This window comes from Macaca mulatta, chromosome 9 (assembly GCF_049350105.2).
Source record: "Macaca mulatta isolate MMU2019108-1 chromosome 9, T2T-MMU8v2.0, whole genome shotgun sequence".
Lineage (NCBI taxonomy): Eukaryota > Metazoa > Chordata > Mammalia > Primates > Cercopithecidae > Macaca > Macaca mulatta.
Genome location: NC_133414.1, coordinates 105931454 through 105956277, shown reverse-complemented (window position 1 = coordinate 105956277; position 24824 = coordinate 105931454). Strand labels below are relative to the sequence as shown.

At 43.3% G+C, this 24824-nt stretch overlaps 1 protein-coding gene across 4 annotated transcripts in view; it reads right to left on the bottom strand.

Annotated features, from left to right (window-relative positions):
- PLCE1 (phospholipase C epsilon 1) overlaps positions 1-24517 on the bottom strand; it is a 349678-nt gene extending 325161 nt beyond the window's left edge. For all 4 annotated transcript variants that reach the window (XM_015147712.3, XM_077946826.1, XM_028826665.2 and 1 more), the window contains exon 1: positions 24190-24517. The gene's annotated coding sequence lies outside the window, so the exon portion shown is untranslated. The remainder of the gene's footprint in view (positions 1-24189) is intronic.
- Between the last annotated feature and the right edge of the window lie 307 nt (positions 24518-24824).

Below are 24824 nucleotides of genomic sequence, written 5' to 3'. Positions count from 1 at the left end.
GATGTGACCTAATTAGTGTTGTGAGGAACCAACACATGGAAAAGCAAATGGGGACACATGCTAGGGACAAAACTGAACGTGATGTGAATACTAATTTTGGCTTTATATTGCTTTATTCATTAAAAACCTTCTTCTGTTAAAGAAGATAAAACAGAACCAGACAGCTGTTGAATGCTTATGTGGCAGGGGCTGTGTAAGGTCCTTTCATGGACATTTATTTAATCCTCATGAGTCTGTGAGGGAGGCATAGTAGCCCCATTTTACAGATAAGGAAACAGCCTCAGCAGAGTTAACTGACTGCCCAAAGCTATATATCCTGTAGGAAAAGGCTGGGGTTTAAATTCAGCTTTCTGACTCCAAAATAACCTCAGTATAACCTCAGTATATATTTTTTTCAATGTTAGTCTTACAAGAAAATTAATTCCATTCCCCAACGCTTTTTTTCTTAAAGGGAATTCTTTTTTTTTTTTTTAATTAATTTATTATTATTATACTTTAAGTTGTAGGGTACATGTGCATAGCGTGCAGGTTTGTTACATATGTATACTTGTGCCATGTTGGTGTGCTGCACCCATCAACTCATCATTTACATCAGGTATAACTCCCAATGCAATCCCTCCCCCCTCCCCCCCCCATGATAGGCCCCTGTGTGTGATGTTCCCCTTCCTGAGTCCAAGTGATCTTATTGTTCAGTTCCCACCTATGAGTGAGAACATGCGGTGTTTGGTTTTCTGTTCTTGTGATAGTTTGCTAAGAATGATGGTTTCCAGCTGCACCCATGTCCCTACAAAGGATGCAAATTCATCCTTTTTGATGGCTGCATAGTATTCCATGGTGTATATGTGCCACATTTTCTTAATCCAATCTGTCACTAATGGACATTTGGGTAAATCGACCACGTAATTGGAAGTAAAGCACTCCTCAGCAAATGTACAAGAACAGAAATTATAACAAGCTGTCTCTCAGACCACAGTGCAATCAAACTAGAACTCAGGACTAAGAAACTCAATCAAAACCGCTCAACTACATGGAAACTGAACAACCTGCTCCTGAATGACTACTGGGTACATAACGAAATGAAGGCAGAAATAAAGATGTTCTTTGAAACCAATGAGAACAAAGATACAACATACCAGAATCTCTGGGACACATTTAAAGTATAGTTCATTTTTTTTATAGCATTATGTCATCATTTCAAATATCCGTTGTGATTTTACGGGTACCAGGGATTAAAAAAACAAAGCAAGCTTTGGCCAAAGTGCTGTACCACATTCTACACTAACTTCTTAACAAATAAAACACGCTATTATATATTTTTCTGATTATAAAAGCAATACATACTTACACATTTACTGAGGAAAATTTGAGAAAAGGGCTGATAAACAAAAGAAATGATACCATCAGTAAATTCTAATTTTGTTATAACTTCCTTCCAGCTTTTTCCCCATAAGTACAGATCTTTTACAGAATTGAAATTATACTAGATACTGTTTTTATCCTGCTTCATTAGACAAAACACAGGTTAAGCATCCCTAACTTGCAAACCTGAAATCCAAAAATGCTTACAAATCTGAAACTTTTTGAGTGCTGACGTGACACCACAAGTGGAAAATTCCATACCGGATATCATGTTACGGTCAGAGTCAAACTGCAGTCAAAACTTTGCTTTATGCACAAAATTATTCTGAATATTATATAAAATTACCTTTGGACTATACATATAAGGTATGTATGAAACATAAATGAATTTAATGTTTTAGGTCCTATCCCCAAGATAGCTCATTATGTATAATGCAAATATTCCAAAATACAAAAAAGTCCAAAATCCGAAACACTTCTGGTCCCAAGTATTTCAGATAAGGGACACTCAACCTAGTAATATTGTCTAAATATAATAATATATAATGATATTATACTGTCTAAAGGAATAATTTCTGGACATAATAAAACCTACATAAATAGCAGCAATCTCTTTCCCAAAGTTCTAAATGTTATGTTTTAAAAGGAGGCGATCATGGAAAATCATACTGCCTTGCCCCTTGAAACCACACATACTCTCAGCTGTTTTATGTATTTGTAAACACATCCTTGGACATATAGTGGCTTCCAGATTGCTCAATGTTTCCTCTAACGGCTGATCAACCAACGGGTATGATTCATTCACTCATTCAACAAATAAATTTTAACACCTACTATGTAGTAGGCACCAAGTAAAAATGGCCCATAAAACTACTCTAATTGGCCTAATTGATATTTATCAAAGGGAAATTTACTAGAGTTAGGTGATAGTTTATATTTCATTCAGCCAAATAGAGCTGGGTTTGAGGCTGCTCTGATCAACACTAGCCTCTCCAACCCACTAGTCTGACACTCATTTCAGTCAGGGTGCACTAGCCCCCTATTCCCTGAACCTGGCCTATTCATTCCCTTTTCTGAGTCCTGTTTATCATTGCCAAGGCCCCATTACCTTCCTTTCTGCTGAGCCACGTTCTATTCAGGAAGCTTTTCTGACCAGCGTCTATAAGCCTTACTCTCAAACGACTGGGGCACCAATCATCCAGAATATTCTTTAAACAACCCTGACTGCCCTGTTCCCAGTGGGTCTGTGCTAAGGATCTGGTTCAGGCGCCAATCCCTTGTTTTCTTTACTATTTCCCACAGCTAAACAATAGATGCAATGCATATTACTAGTCCCTTAATCATTCATCTCAGGAACTTCTCTATCTGAATCCAACTCTGAAAAGATTTTTCAAGAAAAGCATTCTACCCTTTCAGTTGCTACTGCCATTTTTTTTTTTTCTATCCTAATAACCTTGGTTGCTTTCCTGCACTGGATGACAGCTAATATAAAGCAGCTTTGAGGTAGTAAAATTTGATTCACTTTACCCATAACTCCTGAGGAAAACATAACTACCTTGCACACAGCAGCCCCATACTATATCAAGACCTCTGTTTGACTCCATGCCCTGTTTTGAGCACCTCGTGTGTATAATTTTATTCAATCTTCACAGGAACTGCGGTGAGGTATGTACCAAGATGACAATTTCCAATTTAGAGATAAGAAAACTGAAGCGATTAAGTCATACAGTGAGCCACTGGTGAAGTGAAGATTCAAATCCAGGCAGCTGCCTCCCCATACAAGCCTTTTCTGTGAGTTAACCCATCCACCCTGGCTAATAGTCTTCCTCACTTTTTCTTCCCATGAGGTTGAGGCTAGTGATTCTCACATTTATATCAGCATCAGAATCATGGCAGGGACTTGGTAAAACTATCCTTACTAGGGTGGAACCCAAGAGATTTTGATTCAGGAAGGGGACGAGAGATCTGCATTTTTAGCAGGCACCTCTCCTATCACCTCATTGCTAGGTGATTCTTGTCTTCAGCATATATTTAAAGATATTGCATTGAGCATAAGAGGATCCTACACATCAGAGCAGAGGCTTTTGTAAAATTTGCTAATTACCCATGATCCATCAGGGCTTTAAAAATGGCAGGAAGTTACTGTTTAATGGGTATGGAGCTTCAGCTTAGAATGATGAGAAAGCTTGGGAGAGAGGCAATGGTGACAATTGCAAAACAATGTGAATGTACTTAATGCCACGGAACTGTACACTTTATTTTTTATTTTTTAGAGACATGATCTCATTCAGCTGGGACTACAGACATGCACCACCACACCCAGCTAATTTTTTTTTTTTAATTTTTTTTTTTTTTTAGAGACAGGATTTCTCTGTGTTGCTCAGGTTGGTCTTAAACTCTTGGCCTCAAGCAATCCTCCTGCCTCAGCCTCCCAAAGTGCTGAGATTACAGGCTTGAGCCACTCCACCTGACCTGTACACTTTAAAATGGTTAAGATGATCCATTTTGTTATGTATATTTTAAAACAATTTCTAAGATGGCAGGATCCTAACCTCTCAGCTGCCTTAGGGAATGTGTCTCTGACACGCCCTCCTGTTGACCCAGAGAGAAGTGAAGTTTAATCCTAAGGGATCACTTGAGAAAGGGACTACTAAAAGGCAAAAGGTGAAGCACAGTTGGCCCTGTGTGGTCCCTCTTCAGTTTTGAGCTGGCTGTGTACACTCAGATTGAGGGGACAGGGCTGTGCTTGTACGAGTTCCCAAGATACTGCATCACGCCTCATCCCCTGCCTGCCCACCGTGAAACAAACCAATGTCCAGTCCCTAACATAACCCATAGATGTCCACGGATATGGGACAGAGGGAAGAGAGGAGCCCAAAGGATGGTAGGGAAAGAGCCTTCTTCAGGTTTCCAGTGTCAGCTCCCCCGGGGATCACCTACTAGTACTTCAGGCCATTCTGATTTTGGCTCAAATATCATCTCCTTAGAAAGGCTTTGCCTGCTTGAAAGCAGCCCCTCCTCCACACCCATTACTTTCTATAATATTACTCTGCCTGGTTGTCGTTTGAGCATGCACCACCACTGGAAATACTTATTACTTATTTCCACACCAGTAACTTGTTTGCCTCCCCGGACTAGAACCAGAACTTCCTGAGAGCTGAGAATGTGCTACTTGTGTTTACTGCCCATTCTCAAGGCCTCACTTGAGACATAGTGGGAACCCAATAAGTATTTGTAGAATAAATAAATGAATCAGTCTCATTTGTTTTCTTTTGTATAAAGGGTTCTTTCTACCTCACAAGGTGATTTCTAGGAAGGGTCAAATGAGATCAGATACACCAAAGTGTTGCAAAAGGAAAGGTGTCACATACATGGTAGGGTTATTATTGTGCTTGGCACAGAGTGGGGCGGTTCACAAAACCCTGAGTGCCTTACAAGGCCTCCTTCTGTGACCTTGGCATAGTGATGTGCTCCCTCCTCCCTTCTCCACTCCTCTTAGGTGGAGATTTGTCTGGAATCTAAAAATGACAATGCTCCACTCTGCAGACCATTCAAACAGAATGCAACCAAATTATTACAAGGTGAGGCCTCTCAGAGAGTTTTCTCACTAAGGGGCTCAAATAACAAGATGATACTTATGAAGTCAGGGATCTGCCAGGAGGGCAAACTTACAGGAAGAACACAAAGATGCTTCCTGCCTTGGCTTAGTTGGGCTACACAAGTATGAATTGAGTGAGTTGCTGGTATATTGCAGGTCCTGGGCTCAGTCCCAAGGATAGAGAGAGAGGTGACTGAGATTGTCACAGTGCAGTGGGGGAGACAGTTACTAAACAGAAAACTCAAAATCAGTGTGGTAAATATGGCCTACACTAGTCAACGAAGGCTTTCTAGAGTGATTGATGCCTAAATGAATTTAAAGTATAAAGGATAGGGGAAAGAGGGGTTGGGGAAGAGTGAGTGGCCAAGGTAAGACACAGAATAGAAAGACTACACAGAGTTTAGGGAGTTCCAAGTAGTGAAAGCTTTGGGTATTTATTGCTGGAGTATCTAGTGTGTTGTGAAAAGGTTGGGGTGCAGGGGAGGGAAGGGGACCAGAAGATGTACCTGGAGAGGTGGGCAGCAGCCACTCTCCCACTGTGGGCTAACTGCAGCACCTCTGTTAGCACTGATGTAGCTGCTGTGCTGCCCTGCCCTGCCAGGTGATGAGGAAGCTGTACTGTCCAGGGTGAGACTGCCTGATGCACAACTTCTCAGGCAATCATGAATTAGTGACGTGGCCGATGTCTTCCGGCATGTGAGGCTGGGAATTCCTTCCCTTGATACCTCTCTCCAGTTTCCCTAAGCCTCACCCCTCCAAACTCAACTCCTCCCTGTTTGAGCACAGGGAAGTCTAGTTTGTCTTTTGAGTGTCACCTGTTTCTACTCCCAGCCAAGCTTGACTTGCTCTATTGGCTACTGGACCAATGAATGGGCTCATCCTGGGCAGAATTCCATAGGCATGTGACTGAAACTAGAGGCATCAAAAGATAAACCAGAGTTCCCTGTGCTGCAAACAGGAGGACTTGAGTCCGAAGGGGTGAGACCTGGGGAACTGGAGAGAGGTATCAAGGGAAGAAATTCCCAGGCTCACATGCTGGAAAACATTGGCCATGTCACTGATTCACAGTTGCCTAGGAAGTTGTGCACCAGGCAGTCTCACTCCGGGACGGGGCAGCTTCCTCAACACCTGGCAGGGCAGGGCAGCTGATACATCAGTGCTGACAGAGAGGTGCTGCAGTTAGCCCAACATGGAAACTCTTCTGAGCCCTGAGTGAAGGCAGCAGAAATGAACAGAAGGAGTAGAGCCCTGGGGTTTTAGTAAAATGCTTATGCCCAAAATTAGCTCACCTGGTATGATATGATTAAGAGCATGAAAGGCAGGAAAACCAGAGGGAGAGAGGGAGAGAGGAGGAGAGAAGAGGGTCCTTCCATTTCTTTTCCCTGCTGTCGTTGACACTGGAGCTGCCTCAATCCCATGCACTTAAAAAAAGGAAATGAAGAGGCTAACAGTTGCTCACCTGGGGTTATAGTTTCAGGGGCTGCCAAATAAGAATTTTAAACTTTGTATATTCATTTGGATAATATTTGTAAAAAGAAAAATGTTTTCAAATCCAACCCACCCCTCCCCAAATCAATCACTCCAGCTTTGGTCAGGACCTGGGGACAGAGGTGAAAATCCTTATCTCATTAGCACACTCACTTTTCCCATTCCTCCCTATAGCCTCCAGCTCTTCCAGCTTAATCGCACTGAGAGGGTCCTGTTGTGGTTAAGCACAGCAAGTGGCTTCCCTGTCATAAGAGGTGATATGGTTTGGATGTTTGATGTTTGTCCCCTCCAAATCTCATGTTGAAATGTGACCTCCAATGTTGGAGGTGGAGCGGCCTAGTGGGAGATACTGAATTATGGGGTGTATTCTCTATTGAACGGTTTAGTGCCATCTCCTTCGTGATGGTGATTGATGAGTTCTCACTCAGTTAGTTCACACAAGATCTGGTTGTTTAAAAGAGTCTGGAACTGCTGGGCATGGTGGCTCACACCTGTAATCCCAGCACTTTGGGAGACTGAGGCGGGCGGATCACGAGGCCAGGAGATCGAGACCGTCCTAACATGGTGAAACCCTGTCTCTACTAAAAATACAAAAAAATAGCTGGGCGTGGTGGCGGGCGCCTGTAGTCCCAGCTACTCGGGAGGCTGAGGCAGGAGAATGGCGTGAACCCGGGAGGTTGCAGTGAGCCACAATCACGCCACTGCACTCCAGACTGGGCGACAGAGCAAGACTCCATCTCAAAAAAAAAAAAAAAAAAAAAGAAAGAAATGAAAAAAGAAAAAAAAAAAACGAGTCTGGAACCTCCCCCCTTCTCTGTCTTTTGCTTGCTCTTTGGTAAAGTGACATGCCTGCTTCCACTTCACCTTCCAGCATAAGTAAAAACTCCAAAGCCTCAGTAAAAGCCAAGCAGATGCCAGTGCCATACTCGTATAGCCTGCAGAACTGTGAGCCAATTAAACCTCTTTTCTTTATAAGTAACCCAGCCTCAGGCATTTCTTTATAGCAATGCAAGAATGAGTAACACAGAAAATCAGTGCTGAGGACTGGGGCATTGCTATAAAAATACCTGAAAATATGGAAGTGGCTTTGGAAATGGGGAATGGGCAGAGGTTGGAAGAGTTGGAGGGCTCAGAAAAAGATAGAAAGATGGGGGAAAGTTTGCTACTTCTTAGGCAGACTGGTTAAATGGTCATGACCAAAATGCTGATAGAAATATGGGCAGCAAAGTCAAGGCTGATGAGGTCTCAGACGGAAATTAGGAAGTTACTGGAACTGCAGTGAAGGTCACTTTGTTATACCCTAGCAAAGAACTTGGCTCCATTGTGTCCAAGTCCTTGGGATCTGTGAAAGTTTGAACTTAAGAATGATGACTTGGGATATCTGGCAGAAGAAATTTCTAAGCAGCAAAGCATTCAAGAGGTAGCCTGACTGCTTCTAATAGCCTGCAATCAGGTGTGATTAGTCTAAGGAATGACTTAAAGTTGGAACTTATATTTAAAAGGGAAGCAGAGTATAAAAGTTGGGAAAATTCACAGCCTGGCCATGTGGTACAAAAGAAAAGCCTGTTTTCAGGGGAGCAATTAAAAAGGGCTGCAGAGCAACCACTTGCTAAAGACAATGGCCTGACTAAAAGAGAGCCAAGTGCTAATATCCTAGACAACAGGAAAAAGGCCTTGAAGCATTTCAGATCTTCCAAGCTGCCCCTCCCATCACAGGCTCAGAGGCTAACGAGGTAAGAATGGTTTCAGAGGCCAGACTCTGGACACTCCTGCCATGTTTAGCCTCAGGACACGGCTGCCCTAGCTCCAGCTGTGGCTGAAAAGATTCCATGTACAGCTCAGGCTGCCTCTTCTGAGAGTACAAATTGCCATATGCCCTGGTGGCTTCCATGCAGTGTTAAGTGTGCAGGTGCACAGGATGCAAGTGTGACACAGGCCGGCAGCTTCACCCTAGATTTCAGAGGATGTATCAGAAAGTCTGGGTGCCCAGGCAGAAGCCTGCCATAGAGGCAGGGCCCCCACATAAAGAGACTCTACTAGGGCAGTGCTAAAGGAAATGCAGAATGGGAGCCCCCACAAAGTGTTTCATACCTAGTGGAGCAGTGGAAAGCTGGCTGCCACCCTCCAGACCCCAGAATGGTAGAGCCACCAGCAACTTAAACTCTTCAAGCCTGGAAAAGCTACAGACACCAGACTCCAACCTGTGACAGCAGCCACAGGTACTGCACCCTGCAAAGCCATAAAGCACCAGTGTGCTCTGAATGTGGGACATGGAGTCAAGGATTATATTGGAGCCTTAAGGTTTAATGCCTGCCCTGTTTGGTTTCAGACTTGCTTGGGGCCTCTTGCCCCTTTCTTTGGGCCAATTTCTCCCTTTTGGAATGGGAATGCTTACCAAATGCCTGTACCACAATTGTATATTGGAAGTAAATAACTTGTTTTGATCTTATAGACTCATAGGCAGAAGGAGATGAGTCTTAGATGAGGCTTAGGAATTTGTACTTGATGGTGGAATGAGTTAAAACTTTAAGGACTATTAGGAAGGGATGATTATATTTTGCAATATAAGAAGAACATGAGATTTGGGGGGCCAAGGGCAGAATGACATAGTTTGGATGTTTGTGCCCTCCAAATCCCATGTTGAATTGTGACCTCCAATATTAGAGGTGGGACCTAGTGGAAGGTGTTTAGATCATGAGTGTGGATCCCTCATGAATGGCTTAGTGCCATCCCCTTGGTGATGAGTGAGTTCTTACTCCATTAGTTCACATGAGATCTGGTTGTTTGAAAGAGTCTGAGACCTCCCCCTTCTCTGTCTCTTGCCCCCGCTCTTGCCATGTGACATGCTGGCTCCTCTTGCTTCCACGCTGATTGTAAGCTTCCTGAGGCCCTCACCAGAAGCACATGCCAGCACCATGCTTCCTGTGCAGTCTGCAGAATGGTGAGCCAATTAAAATTTCTTTTCAAATTTTTAATAAATTACCCAGCCTCAGTTATTTCTTTATAGCAACTCACAAGTAGACTAACACAGGAGGCCAAAGGTGTGTTACCAGATGACCCCTGGGAGGTGATAGGACCAGGGCAGTAAGGAACAGTACTGAGAGTTCACCTCTAGCATCCACCCATGTTTCCGCCCTGCAAAATGCATGCACATGGCTCAGCCTCTCTCATCTACTTCCGAGTCCCCAAAAAGAATAGGTCTCCTTCCTCTAAGCCATGGCAGCAACATTAAGAAGCAGCATTTTCTACTTCCTTTCTTCTTATGTGCCTCTCGTTGCCCCAGATAGCTTGTTACCTCCTGGCTTACTATTTACCAAAGTATTCCAGCCTCTGGGGTACTTCAGCAGTCTCCTAGAAGTAAATTCCTGTAGGATGGAGAGATGCAAGGTATATTCTAACAATAGTGGAATGATTAAATAAAACATCATACGTTCACCAGGTGTGATGGCTCATGCCTGTAATCCCAGCACTTTGGGAGGCCGAGGCGGGCAGAGCACTTGAGGTCAGGAGTTCAAGATCAGCCTGGCCAATGTAGTGAAACCCTGTCTTTATTAAAAATGCAAAACTTAGCCAGGTGTGGTGGCACACACCTGTAATCCCAGTTACTCAGCAGGCTAAGGCAGAAGAATTGCCTGAACCAGGGAGGCGGAGGTTGCAGTGAGCTGAGATCATGCCATTGCACTCCAGCCTGGGCAAAGGAGCGAAACTCCATGTCAAAAACAAAGTAAAATATGGTACATTTGTACCCAGAAAACAGGTTTTATTGTTTTTGTGACTTAGATCCAGATAAAGTTACCTGGAAAGATTTTCTGAGTATATTGTTACTTTTTTTGTTTTGTTTTGTTTTGAGACAGTGTCTCACTCTGTTGTCTAGTCTGGAGTGCAGTGGCACAATCACCGCTCACTGCAGCCTCAAACTCCCAGACTCAAGCAATCCTCCTACCTCAGCCTCTCATGTAGTTAGGACTATAGGTGTGTACCACCATGTCCAGATAATTTTTCTTTCTTTTTTTTTTTTTGTGTGTGTGTAGAGATGGGGGTTTCACTATGTTGCCCAGGCCAGCCTCGAACTCCTGGCCTCAAGCAATCCTCCCACTTTGGCCTGCCAAAGTGCTGGGATTACAGCATAAGCCACCATGACTGGCCGTATTATTAAAAATAAAAATAAACCGAACAAAACATAGTATGAGCTCATTTATAGAAAACAAAAGAAAACCACGTACAAAAACAAAAATATATCTTTATGTGCATGTGCACATGTGTAACTATGTAAATACATAGAAAAAAGTCTGTAAGAATACCCACCAGACCAAATAACTTCAAAAACAAGAAAGGCTTTGATGGGGACTAACAGGGCTTTTATCCTATATGTAGTTTACAATATTTAGAAACAAGAATGCATTCACTCTTCTGGAAACACCAGTAGCAAAAAAAAAAAAAAAGAGAGAGAGAGAGAGAGAGAATGTATTTGCATATCACTTCAGTAATTAAAAATATAATTTTTTAAACTTGAAATTGTTATCAGATTCTTTTTATCCTGTAGAACTTTGCTTTAATGACTTACATACTAGCACCAGAAAGGCAGTGGAACTAGTTCCCACTTGGGCAAGGGTTTGTTTACACTGCTTATCTAAAGTTAGAGCCAACAATGCTAATGATTCTGAATAGCACCAGCCACTCCTTGGCCATCCCCTCCCCTCCCACCCACAGATTCAACTATCACCTCTATGTGGATGACTTCCAAATGCCTCTTTCCAGACACAGCCTTTCCTTGGAGCTACAGTCCTGACTTTCCAACTTCCTCTTCAGTAGAGCCAACACATGATGTACAAAACTAGACTCCTGTCATCCCCCTCTCCCTAATTCAGCTCTTCTGCCTAACTTTCTACTTCCTTTGAACGGGCACCTCTTTTTTCCCCTAGAAACCCAGAAAGGAAACTTCCTAATCATCTGTAGTCCTCCGTAGTCCTCTTTATCAACACACCCACCCCCAAGTATCCAATTAGCTGTCACATTCTAATGAGTTTTTGAAAAGGTTCTTTCCAACTAATAACTCCCTGTGTTGCCACTGATACCACCTCAATTCAGATCCTTTCCATACATCATCAGGACTAGAAGAATCACCCTAAGTGGTCTCCCTGTTCTTAACTGCTTTGACCCATTAACTAGATGTCCCATTTGGTAAAGGATCAACATTCCAGCCTGCCACAGTCATTTTGAGCCTTCATTCCATCACCTATTGTATTAGCTATGTTCCCAGCTTTGAGTCATTTGCCAATTTGGGAAATATGGCTTTATGCCTTCTCCAAGTATCTGATAAAAAACGTTAAAGTGAGCTGAGACAAGAACAAGGTTCTGACTACAGATCTGTTTCCAAGGAAACCTAGAGCTTAGTACTAAAGAAAGTAAAAAAAAAAAAAAAAAAAAAAAGGTATCGTTGCATGTTTTTGACACCATCTCATTTATACCTTACAACAATCCCCTTGTAGGAGGTATCGTTACCCCAAATTTTAGAGTCTTTGAAACTGAGGCTGAGAATGGCTAGGTAAACATGTGAAAAAGTCTCACAGTTATTAAATGGTAGACTTGTCATTTGAACTTGTCTGTTGATTCCATAGCTCACGGTTTTTCCACCACACAGTAGAAACCTTTGCTGGATCCTTACCTTCTAAAAGATAAAGCACATGTCTCTTAATCTGCACTGAACGTCTTTCACATTCTAGCTCCAAACTTGTCTTCATAATAATAGATTACACTACATGTCAAACACAGTAATAAGTTTTACATGCTCTATTTCATTTAATCCTCACCACAACCCCATGAAGTAAGCGCTGTGATTACGTCCATTTTACAGATTCAGAAACTGAGGCATAGAGAGATTAAAAATAGCTTAATCTGTAAATCAGAAATTATCTAAAAATAATTTCTTAAGAATAGCTTCATCAAGGTCCACCCAGTTAGAAAACAGCAAAGCTGGATCAAACCTGGGTATGCCTGATTCGAGAGATATTTAGGAGTCAGAATGGACAGGAATTCCCATTTGTTCAATCTATCAGCATGTACTTCTTGAGACCTTTATCACATGTTCAATATTGTGTGAGGGCTGGAGATAATAGAAATGAACAACCAGCAAAAGTCCCTGACCTTGGCTTCATAGGGCACACACTCTATTGGGAAAGACAAACATTAGAAGGGAAGGCAGCAGCGTGTCATGACTGGGAAGGTGAGGCCTTCAGTGCTAAGAAACCACAGACTCAATCAGGTGAGGGTTTTGGTCTCAGCAAGTGGTTTGATTAAGGTTCTATTCACGATGGGAGATCACAGGAGAAATGGGTTTAGGAAAAGACGCATTCAGTTTGGGACATGAGTTTTGGGGAGATGCTACCCAGCCAACCCGATATGCAGCTTTGGAGCTCAGAAGTGAGAAGTAGGCTGTGGAGAGGCGTGGAATCATTGGTGTAGAGGTGCAACTGCACTCACAGAGGTGGATGTCCTTACCAGACATTTCTTGGTAAAGATGCTGAGAAGTTCAGGTATTTGCGCCATGTCTTTCTAACTAACTGAAACATCTTTGATGGCAAATCCTAGATATAGAACAAGGAATGCAGTAAACATTCCATTTACAGAACAAACAAAAGTCCTTCATTTCAAAACGAGTAACAAAGCCATAAATCAATAGTAGAGCATTTATGTGAACTAGTTACTCCAGATTAACCTGAATGGCTTCCTCAATACAAGAGTAACCAATGTCCTGGGCATCCTCCCAAGTTTTTGCTGAGTCTTCCCACTGAATAGAACTGGTCACAAGGTGAGCATTTGCTGCCTCTCCTTGTACATTCTAGTCTGATTCCTTGCAATGTGCTAATTCTTCAAATTAAAAATAAATTTCTTCAAAAAGGAAGGAATGAGGATGGAAATGTTTAGCAAAAGAAAACACCAGGTAACAGCAACAAAAGCCTCTTTCCCATGAGTGAAGTTACAGAGTTTTAACTAAGCCCCTTTAACAAAACATTGTCAAAATTTACAACTTACAAATGATTCCTCACTTATAATGCTTTGTTCTATCCTTCCATAAATAAATAAATGTCTGAAACCCTGAGAAACAGAGAGTGAGCAATATCGTGTTTCACAAATGTCAGAAAGTGTCAGGTCCTCACCTGCATGGTCATCTGGCTCGGGTAAACTCAGGTGGGCAGTTGCTATGGGGACCTTGCTCACTATTGCCCCCACCAGCCAGCATAGTGCCTAACACAGGAAAGTGACTCCAAATAACTGCTGAATGCATCAGTGATGAACGGATGAGAAAAGATGGTTGAAAAAAAGTCCAAAATTGTGGGCAAAAAGGAGACAAGGATGAGGGGTAACACATAAGTAACAAGAATGTAAAGAAGGCAACCAACCACCTTCTTACATCTTGGGCTCAGATTCTCCTCACTTTCTCCATAAAGACACCCACACAGTAGCTAAATCTTTGGGTCAGTTTCTGAGTCACATAGGTGCTGTCAAATGCAAACTTAAAGTATTTGACATTTACGTTTTATACCTGCTTTCTATTTTCCTTTCTATTTGCCTTAGGAACACTTTCTCCCCCCTTAGCTTTCACCTAAACTAAAACTTGACATTGAATTAGACTATTACTAGATTCTAAGGTCATGATTTGGATCAAGCTTCATCTTGCAGGTTTGCTGCTCTGCTATTTAATGTTTTACTCCAGAAAAGGAAGTCCACACTGCGTGTCCAGAATCCTTAAGGATGGTGTCTATCCATCTGATGGTAGAGTTCCAATTCTGCCTGTCTTGAGAGGAACACAAAGAAATGAGAGCATCCTTGCTTACAATTTTTTTTTTTTTTTCAGATGGAGTCTCACTTTGTCGCCCAGGCTGGAGTACAGTGATACAATCTCGGCTCACTGCAACCTCCGCCTCCTGGCTTCAAGCAATTTCCTGCCTCAGCCTCCCAAGTAGCTGGGATTACAGGCGCCCACCACCATGCCCGGCTAACTTTTGTATTGTTAGTAGAGACGGGGTTTCACCACCTTGGTCAGGCTGGTCTTGAACTCCTGACCTTGTGATCCACTTGCCTCAGCCTCCCAAAGTGCTGGGATTACAGGCATGAGTCACCGTGCCCAGCTTATAATTTTTTTAAAAAGGCACTTCATTTTCATCTCACAGAAAGGCCATTTTAGAGGCTACCCTTGATTTAACACCAAAACTTCTTAGAAGAGCACAAGCCCCAATTACCCAATCCATGGTGCACACTTCATTCTCCTTATACTCGCCCACATAAACAGTGTCCCTAGCTCCTTACCACATCTGAAGCTGCACCTGTCACTCTTAGGAAAGCACACGGGGTCTCCAGGAATTCAATCTATGCACACTCAGGAGCAGCAAGCTAATTTTAATTCTTGCCTTTGATGACCATGGCTAAAGTAGAGCTAATTTTTTAAGTTCAAAGTAAAATCTAAGTGGCTTCTAGATTAATATCTCTATTTTAGAGATACAACTGATTAACAAACAGACAATGAACTGCCACAGCAGGATTGCAAACATGGTTTAATGATGGGAAATTTGTGAACCTGATAGAACACATCAGTAGGTCAAATGCGAAAAAGCATAAAATCATCTCAAAGATTACCTTTTTGGCATTTGATAAAGTTCAACTCCCTTTCATCTTTTGCTTAAACCCAGGAATACAAAACTACTTCTTCAAAGTAATTTAAACTATTTTAAACCAAAAGCCAACATTATGCCTTCTAGAAAGTATGAAAAGCATTTCCATTAAAATCAGGAATAAAACAAAACAGTCTATTATCCTCACTCAGTTATTAATGTTCTGGAATTTCTGATTTAAAAGAGAAGTAATCATTATTTGTGGGTAATACAATTCCTTACCTAAAGAGTGCAGGAGAATCTACTAAAAAGTTAAGTTGATTAAATAAAAAAATATAAAACCTTTAGAAAACAATGAGTAAGACATAGAACTTCTCCACTATGGACCACTGACCCCATTCATTTCAGAACGGGTATTCCTCGAGTGGTCATCTGCAAGATTTGTGCTCAAATAAACTCTATACTTAATCATATTTTCTGAATCTCATTACTTAAAGTTGACAATCTTCATGATAGAATGTTAAGCAAGGAATCTAGGATCCAAAATTGGGTATGATGTATTTACCATGTGATCCCAATTTTATTCAAAAAAACAAAAGTCCCTGTTCTACCGCTCCCCAGCTAGGTAGCTTAGGACAAATCCATCAGTCTCTTAGGAGACAGGTTCCTTCAACTCCTCCAAAAGCAAGAGGGCCAAGCTTGGACCCTTCTCCTTTCTTCCCCTCAATTTTAAGTATTGGATAACAGCACATAACCAAAAATTAATAAACAAATATAAACAGAAGTATGTCTGTATTAATAATTTAAGATAAAATATAGAATTTTAGTTGTTAAAGCAAACTTAGGTTTTGGATTAAAGATTTTTTTAAAAACGAGTATCTCCTAAATAGGTGATATATTTTATATCTGACCACTTAGACAGTGATAGTTCATTAGAAATACATAGCATGGCGAGAAATGAGCACACTCTCCTAACTTCTCTGACTAATTTGATCTAGGCTTGCCTGCCTGCAACAGGAACACCCTCCACCTGTTGTCAGCCATCCCATGACTTGGCATTAGAGACACCCGGACCATTCTCAGCCAGCAAAAGGCAGTCAAAAGCCTAGATCCAAGAGTGTCACAAGAGAGCATGCAAGGTTGTCTGATGTCTGTGTTGCACTGACGGTGCAGGAAATTGATTTTTGGAGTTCTTTTTGCAAACTTATATAGCTTCTACGCATAGCTCAACAGTTCCTGCCTTCTTCTCTTAGATTCAAATAATAATTGAGCATGTTTTTTTCACAACTACCTCTAGATTTACCAATCCCTACCACTGTAAATTTTAAAACAGTGCCCAAGCCATGATGAAAGAAAAACCTCAAGCACAGTAAGCCAAACTGGGTTAGAAGCAAATTAGCCTGCTGAGTAGTAGAGAAGTGAATCCACTCAGACCCCGGCAGTTACCCAAACTGCTCAAGCTCTGCTCTGTCATCCAAATTCACTCTGCCTTTGTAGAGGGAAAAGGAATACAATTTCATGCCCAGAGTATTTAGCTTTTGTGAATTTTATCCACTTTTCTGAGATTGACAAAACAGGCTACTAGAGAGGGCTTAAGTTCTTCCAGGGAAACATTTCATATGTGAAAAACATGCTCAATCAATGAAATCTGAGTTTGTGTTATTAATAACAACAAATGAATCGAAACTTTCTTTAGAAATGACAGTAACTTGAAACAACTCCTGTGATATCCAAATTAAGCCATGTTATGTGATATTTTAATCCCAGATTTGTATAGCATGTACTTCGTCACGTTTTTTTCCCAAATGATTTTTTTCCATTCTCCAGATTTTCCATAGTCAGTAATATTATATAGTTTAAACCTAAAGTGAAGTCATCAAAACAGAGTCTCTCCTTATATCTGCCTCTTCCTTAATTCTGAATATAGCAGCCTTACTGTTTTATTATTATTATGTGGCTAGTCCTATAAAGCAATGAAAATACACAAATGCTAGCTGAGTTTTGTTATAGCTCTGAACTTGTGTGCACCCATCATCAGCCCCTCTAAAGGACACCTTTCATTATTTTTACAAATGGAGCACACTTCCTGGAGGTTACCATACAACCACACAGCCAGCAGTGATGCCACTACTAAGAAGAGATAAGAGGTTTTGGGCAAACATCACTGATGACACTGGCCAGTACTGTTTGACTAATAGCCCTGTCAAGATTAGGCACCCTATCTATGTTTTGTTTTATTTTCCCCAGATATCTTCTTCCTCCCCCATTCAAGCAAGTAGCCCTGTACTCACTGCTTCAGAGGAGGGATATGGGGGGCTGGGAGCAGACCTGTGAGCCTTTTTGGCTTTTGTTTTAAAAACTTAAACCCTAAGAGCACAGAGGAAAGGGTTAAAGGGCATTAAATCTGTATCATAGACCCAATATTGAGCAGAAATAGGGAGGAGACTGGAGCTTTACTCTGACCCTTGCCCCTATTCCAACTCCTACTGGCTGGTAGTCAGGGGAGAAAAGACAAAACGTCTTGTAAGTCCCGAAAGCAGAAGGAACCTCGCTTCCTGGCAGAAGGCAATGAGACCTCAGAGACTTCAGGGCGCTGTGGCTGCTGCACCCATGAGAGGCAGCTCAGTGGCACTGTATATGAAATCACCCACAGACAAGGACAGTGGCTATTTCAGTGGCAGCCAGGGAGAGAGGAAGTAAGACCTGCTGCTGCAACACCACTCAGAGAGCAGTAGAAGGGAACCCCATGAAGATAGGAGGCTAAATTCTTTTCCTGCCATTCAGCTGGGAGACTCAGTAGCAACAATAAAAATTATCAAAGAAGCTAATATTTGTTAGAATTCTTATTCTAGACCATGTACAGTTCTAAGCCTCCGACATGAGTTATTTCATTTAATTCTTACAAAACCTATTTGGTAGGTACTACTGTAACCCCTCTATAATGTAAATGAGGATGATTAAGCCCAAATAGGCCAAGTATCTTGCACAAGGTCATGAAGATTATGAGTGGTAGAGGCAGGATATAAATGAACCTAAGCAACCTGACTCCAGATCCCAAACTTATAAAATGAAATGAGGGAAAATACAGAGTTATATTTCTTGTACATCCAAGTCTATGGCAAGTCTATTTAGTTCTTCTCAAACTTGTCTCTTTATGTAACAATAGAGCCCCTGTTTCACGCAAAATCTAAAACAGAGCACCAGTATATAAGACAAATAAGAGCAGGACTACTCGGTAGAAGCCGAAGTAAACGACTGAGATCTTCATTCCCCAGCATCTCCCTCACCCTGCAGAGGCCCCAAACACTCCTGGAACACAGTTTGAAAACCCCTGCTCCAAACCAATATCACTCTGAATTATGTGCTTGAGAGACAAAAGCAGCCCAGCTAGAACACTAACAACAGCCAGCATAATCAAAGGAAAAAGGCAAAATAATCCCTCACTGGCAGTCACAGAGGGCCATTCCAATCTGGGCACTGACACTAACCAGCTCAAGTCTGAGCACTGGAGGGCCCAGAGGTGGTGGAATTCCGGGCTGGAGCAGAGAGTCAGGAATGAGGCAAATCCAATAAACAGGCAGAGGCGGAAGCAGAGCCAACAGGGCGCCGGGGCCAGCGGTCTGTGGTGAGCAAGGCGGCTGTAGGAACAGAGGTGGGAGCGAGAGGGAGGCCAGCCCAGGAACCGCTCCCACAGCTTCAGGCTGTCCAGATGCAGTCTAGGAGATGGCAACAGTGAAAACTTACGAGTATTTCAATAACCAGTGTTCTGGGGAAGAAACAAACAACTACATTGCCCTCTTTCTCTCCAATTCCAACATTGCATTTTCCCCACGAACAGTCACGTACCGTTCAGTGGCTGATAGCGTCAGACTCAACAGCCAGAAATGCCTGCCTTTGGGAGTAGTTTGGGTGACAGTTAAGAGTGCCAGAATGCTTGGACTCACATCCCAGATCTGCTGCATACTAGCTGTGTGACATTGGGCAAGTTAGTTAACCTCTCAGTGCCTCAGTTTCCTCATCTGTGACATGCAGATAACAAAAGTACCTACCTCAGAAAGTGATTGTGGGGATTAAACAAGTTAGTACCTATAAAGTGCTTAGAACAATACCTAGTACAAAGCTCTCACTAAATGCTAGCTATTATCATTCTCTGATTTTTATAGCTTTCTTCTCACTCCGACTGCTTCCTCTTTATTCTTCTATGCTGTATTAGTTTCCTACAGCTGCTGTGACAAATGACCACAAACTTAGTAGTTTAAATAATAGCAATGTGCTACCCTACAGTTCTGGAGGTCAGAAGTCTAAAATGGGTTAGTAGGGCTACATTCCTTCCAGAGGCTCTAGGAAAGAACTCATTTTCTCTCCTTTTCCAGCTTCTAGAGGCTTGGCTCATGACCCCTTCCTCACATCACTCCTGTCTCCCTCTTCTAAGTATACTCGAGATTAGTCAGAGCCCACCCAGATCATCCAGGATCATCTCAAGAGCTTTAATTTAATCACATCGGTAAAAGTCCCTTTTGTCATGTAAAGTAACATATTCACAGGTTCCAGGCATTCAGACTTGGACATCTTTGGGAGATCATGATCTAGCCTACCATCTACACCTCCCCAAAGCCTAACATTGCAGACTGGAAAGACTTGAGGAGCCCTGGGGGAAGAAACATTAGTTTCTTAATGTTAGTTAGCTAATATTAGTAGCTAATTTTGAGCACTCAGGAGGTGTCTGTCTCCATGCAAAGTGTTTTAGGTGAACTATCTCACTGTGGCCTCAAAGCAACCCTGTACAATTACTATTGCTATTTTACGCAAAGGTCAGTTGCTCCTCCAAGGTTGTACTATGTAAACCCCAGGGAAATTTGATTCTAGAGAATCTTGAATTTGACAAATAGAGTGTCCAGGCTCCATACCTTAAGCCATGATAACTGGATTCGGGGAGTTGGGTGGGGAAGGATCATTAAGGGCCTCAGAGATTGTGCCACAAGAGGTACACATGCCCCTGGCTGCAAAGAGACAGGGGGTCCTGCAGAGGCCATGCTAAACTACACACAAAAGGTCAAATGTCTAGAACATCTCCTCCTACTCAAAGGAGAAACCTTGGGGTTACTCAATAATTTCTTCAAAGGCAGGTTTGGACTAAAAATCTAAGAAGAGATCACTGGGGCTTCCCATTACTTGGGGAGGGGAAATGAAAAGTCCATTCTTGCCCCCAGACCAGTCTTACAGTTCCAGTCAAACTCCCACAAGAAAAGAGGAATTCACAGTTTCCCTAGAAAGACTTCCGACTGAGTCAGATTGATGCAGACCCTCTGAAAACATGCCAGGAAGGCTTACAATCCTGGTAGTCCACCAAATGGCCCCCGCCTGTAACAGTTGATCTACACTAGGACCAAACTGCCGGCCACCCTCCACGCCACAACAGTTATGAATATGTAAGTCCCCAGGTGCCAAAGATTTCAACAGGAGCCCAATGGTTTCACCAGCACCCACCTCTTTTCCTACCAGTTCTTACACAGTGAATGCTCAAAAGCAAGTGTGGCTGACACAGGGTGGAAAGGGGCAAGCTAAACAATTGCTAAGCACATCTATTACGGTGGTTGAACCATCCACAGCATTTCAAAACCTCAACTGCTAAACAATTTAGCCAGATCACTATGTGAAACTTTCTAATGATCTGAGTTAAAGCTATTAGGTTTCACCTAGCCAAAAAACAAAAAACAAACAAACAAAAAAAGACGGTTATTTGTTTTGGGTCATGAACCCAGAGGTTAATGTAGGCTAGCACAGTGGTCAAGAGAACAGACTCTGGAGACAGCCCACTTTGAGTGGTTCCTGACACTAGCACTTCCTTGCCGTGACTTTACACAAGTCACTTGACCTTTCGTCGCTTCAGTTTTCCCATCTTCAAAATGGGCATAATCATGGAAGTCCACACTCCCTAATCCAAATTCTGAGCAGCCAGCCAACTGTGATTCAGCAGCTTTATGGATTTTGTAACGGTAAAAGTGCATATGCCATATATTACATAACACCTCCAATGGTATCTGCAGCAAATAAAACATGCCCATAATTTCTGAAGTAAAAATGTACATGTAGTTCTCACCAAGTGAGAAAAATAAAGACTGTCATAACCTCACATCAGTTCAGACCAAGTTTTGTAGCCAAATTTATGAAAACCACAGTTTTCAGAGCTTTTTTGATTTTGGAAATACAGGTAAGGGATAAGATCTCTCACACTGACTGCCTAATATATAAAAATTAAATGAGTTAATTGATAAAAGTGCTTGGAGTGGTGCCTGGCATGTAGTAGGCACCATAGTGTTACCAACAACCACTTCTATTATTTTCATGTAAAATTTGGAAGCTTTAAAGTTATGACTAAATTTCATTTGGAAACCAGTACACTTTGGAGATTAATAGGTATTACCCCTTTGAAACAATCCTCTAGGGAAGGATTTTCTGAGATGGTGAAAATGTTCTATATCTGCACTGTCCAATACAGTAGCCACTAGCTGCATGTAGCTTTCAAGCACTTGAAATATGGCTGGTTAATTTCATTTAACTAATTTCAATTCAAATGTAAATAGCCATATGTGGCTAGTGACTACCATATTGGACAATGCAGCCTCCGAGGGCTTGGTTCCCAATCTGGCCCATAAAAATCTATTCAAGCCATAACACAGATGAATTATAGCCTCCGTAAAAACCCTGCATTCTGCATCCAGGGAGCAGAGAGGAACACAAGACGCTAGAAAGAGTTCTGCCCTTCTTTGTAGGCCACATGGTCGGCCTATAACAAAATGCATCTTTGATATCTTCTTCCTCTCTTTCTTCATTCCCTACTCCTCCATCTCCAACTCTCCTCTTTGGGCCTTACATAATTAAATCACACGCTTCCCTAAAACCCTATCAGAACCTTCCAGCCCTCCTCCAGAAGCACCATACTCCCCAATCACCTGTCTTCCCTCCCCTCAACCAAACCCCTACTTGCTCAATGCCACACATCTCAACTGAACGTTGGGAGGAAAGCAACTTCAGCAAACAAATTCACACTCTAAGCTGCTTCTACTGCTTTTGGCTTTTTCTCTGCTTCTGAACCCAGAAGCTCTGTTTTGTTGTTCTTCCACCGCAGAAGTAGTTCCAGCAGAGAGAGAAGGCATTAGGACCATAGCAACTGTCCTGTATAGACACCTGTCAGCCAGGCGTGTGGAACACACACGCACGCGCACACACGTGCAGCACAGCCTCACTCTGTGCAAATCCCTCCTCTTGCCCAGGCATGGGAAACATCCCCTGCTGCCTACTTTAGAAAACTCTTCCACCATACACAGTAGTTTTTCAATCTTCTTTTATTCATTTAGAAAGTTACAGGTAACAAATTGCACATCAAACGATTTTTTTTTTTTTGAGTATACAACAAAAGCCCAGCGAAGAATGTGACTAAGAATGGTTGTAAATAGAAAAAGAAAACCAACTGCCTTCATTGGAATCTAGCTTCTAACCCACTGGAGTATGGAATTTTTAATGACAGGTCAAACTTGGAGCACATCCCAGGAGTTTATGTTACTAAGAGGACTGGAAGAATGTCCCTCCAGTTCAATCTCACCTCTTACCTGGTCCCAAGGCATGAACCAAAGATGATTATTAGACAAGGCTCCCAGGTATAAAAGGAATTTCCCCCATGGGGCTGTAAATAAAGGATAGTGTTAATGGTAAACATTATACATTCCTCTAGCTCCTTTCAATTATATTGTCTCCTTCTCCAAAGTAGATATTTATGTTGTAAAACCAAAATCTTAAGATTTAATACTGGCCCACAATTATCTCTAAAGAGTCTTCTAAGTGCAAGCATTTTGCCATGAAAGCCACAGCAAATACCTTTAGTAGGGAAAATGAGACATCTACATAAATAACTCTCAGAAGGTGGAGAGCAGAAAGGGCCCTGGAGAAAAAATCCTGCAGGAATCAGAGCAGGCGGAGTTTGGCTGTTTCAGGAAAAGCCGCACAACACCAGCAAAACACAGTTTGAAGGATGGTTAGACTTTAGAGTGGTGGATGTGGGAGAAGATGTGCCATCATATGGTTTAGAAGACTACACCATGAGACATTCTTCAGAAAAGTATTCATGAAGACATAGATGCATGCAGTAACCTAGAGATAGTCCACCTCTCTCCTCAATGACAACTGGGCACCTGTACAAGCATCGATGGGGTCACCTGCTTCCACCTCCCAAGTCAGGCTCTCAAAAATTCTCCCTAGGGGGGTCAAGCATTCTTGGCCACAGTAGCGCCCATTCTGTGGCAGTGGCCCTGCCTTACCTCTTCGGGGGTATAAGAAATATGAAAACACACCAATCCTGCAGAGATCTAAAAGACCTACAGGCAAATTTTGCATAATGCAACTGAAATTATGACCTTCGTGCAAATAACTTTTCGAAGAGTGAAAAGTTTTAAGTGAATCCTACTTAACATGTATTCAGGGAACTCACTATTTAAAATGACACTGATTAATCACTAAATGAGTCTTACAATGAATAATTGGTTAAGTCGGCTGAACCAAGTGTCTCATGGCTTCAATACAAAGCAAGGGGGCGAAAGCTCCCACAAATTTACGCTGTGCACCTAACATTCGCCACGACAGAAGACTTCTTGCTCTAGTGTTATTTATTACTGTGGCATTAAAGGACTTGAAGGAAAAGCTAGCTATTCTTCTAGTTACCAGTTAGAGCGGGACCAGGTCCAATATTGTATTTTCTAGGACTTGATGTACACAAATCTCTCCAGGAACAATCTCTTGAGCACTTTCCTTGAAATACTGCTGCTAAGCACTGCCACAAAAAGAGCTTATGATTTTCTTTGCACTGGCCCCTCCACACCGCACTCACAACACGGAGGGGTGACCTGAGGCAGACGTCTGGAGTGAAGGTACTGGCAGGGTGTCTTTTAGCCCCTGCGAGGGCGGCCTGCATGCCCTGGGGTACCACCCGCCTCGGGTCCCCCGGGAGGGCGAGGACACTCTTCCGCCAGGTACGCGGGGTCGGGCTGCTCCCTTCGGCGGGTCGACTGCCTTGGGAGAGAACGAGCCCATCCTTCCCCTTCTCCAGTCCTCAGGAACCGAGTTACAGAGTCGCTTCCTCACCTCTTCGCTCCTGGCGAGTTTCGCCGGCGTCCCCAAGCGCTAAGTCCCTCTGGGACCCGCCGTCCGCGCGCCTGTCGCTAGCGGCGCCGGGTGTCCCCGCTACTGTGTGTCAGCTGCAGAGCCGATGCCCAGGAACGCGCAGGAGCCAGGCAAGTGCCCGAGAGGCAGAGCCCGGGAGGCAGAGCCCGGGCGCGCCGCCGCTGCCCCTCCCGCCGCCCGCCGCCCGCCGCGTTGCCCACGTTGCCCAGCGTTACCGTGTGGACCCGCGCAGTTCCCAGTCCGCGCCCGCCGAGCTGTGCGCGCTGCCCGGACGGCGGCGGCTGCGCGGGCGGCAGCGGGGCCCCCGCCCTGGGCCGGGCTTTCCCAGAACTCGCCCGCCCCGGGTGAGAGGCCGCTAGCGCCGCCGCGGGCGGCCGAGCGGCCGGGGGAGCGGCCTGTGCCGGGCCCGCCCCCGGCTCCCGCCGTGCGGGGAAGGCGGGCGCGGAGCGAGGACCCGGCCGCCTCCCCCGAGCTAGCTGCTGGCGGCACGACCCCTTCCCAGACCCCTGACCCTGGCCCCTAGGAGCCATCCTTTCTGGCGGGAGCCAGAGAGAGCGCTCTTGGGGCGCCCGGCTCCGGGAAGGGCGGGAACTCTG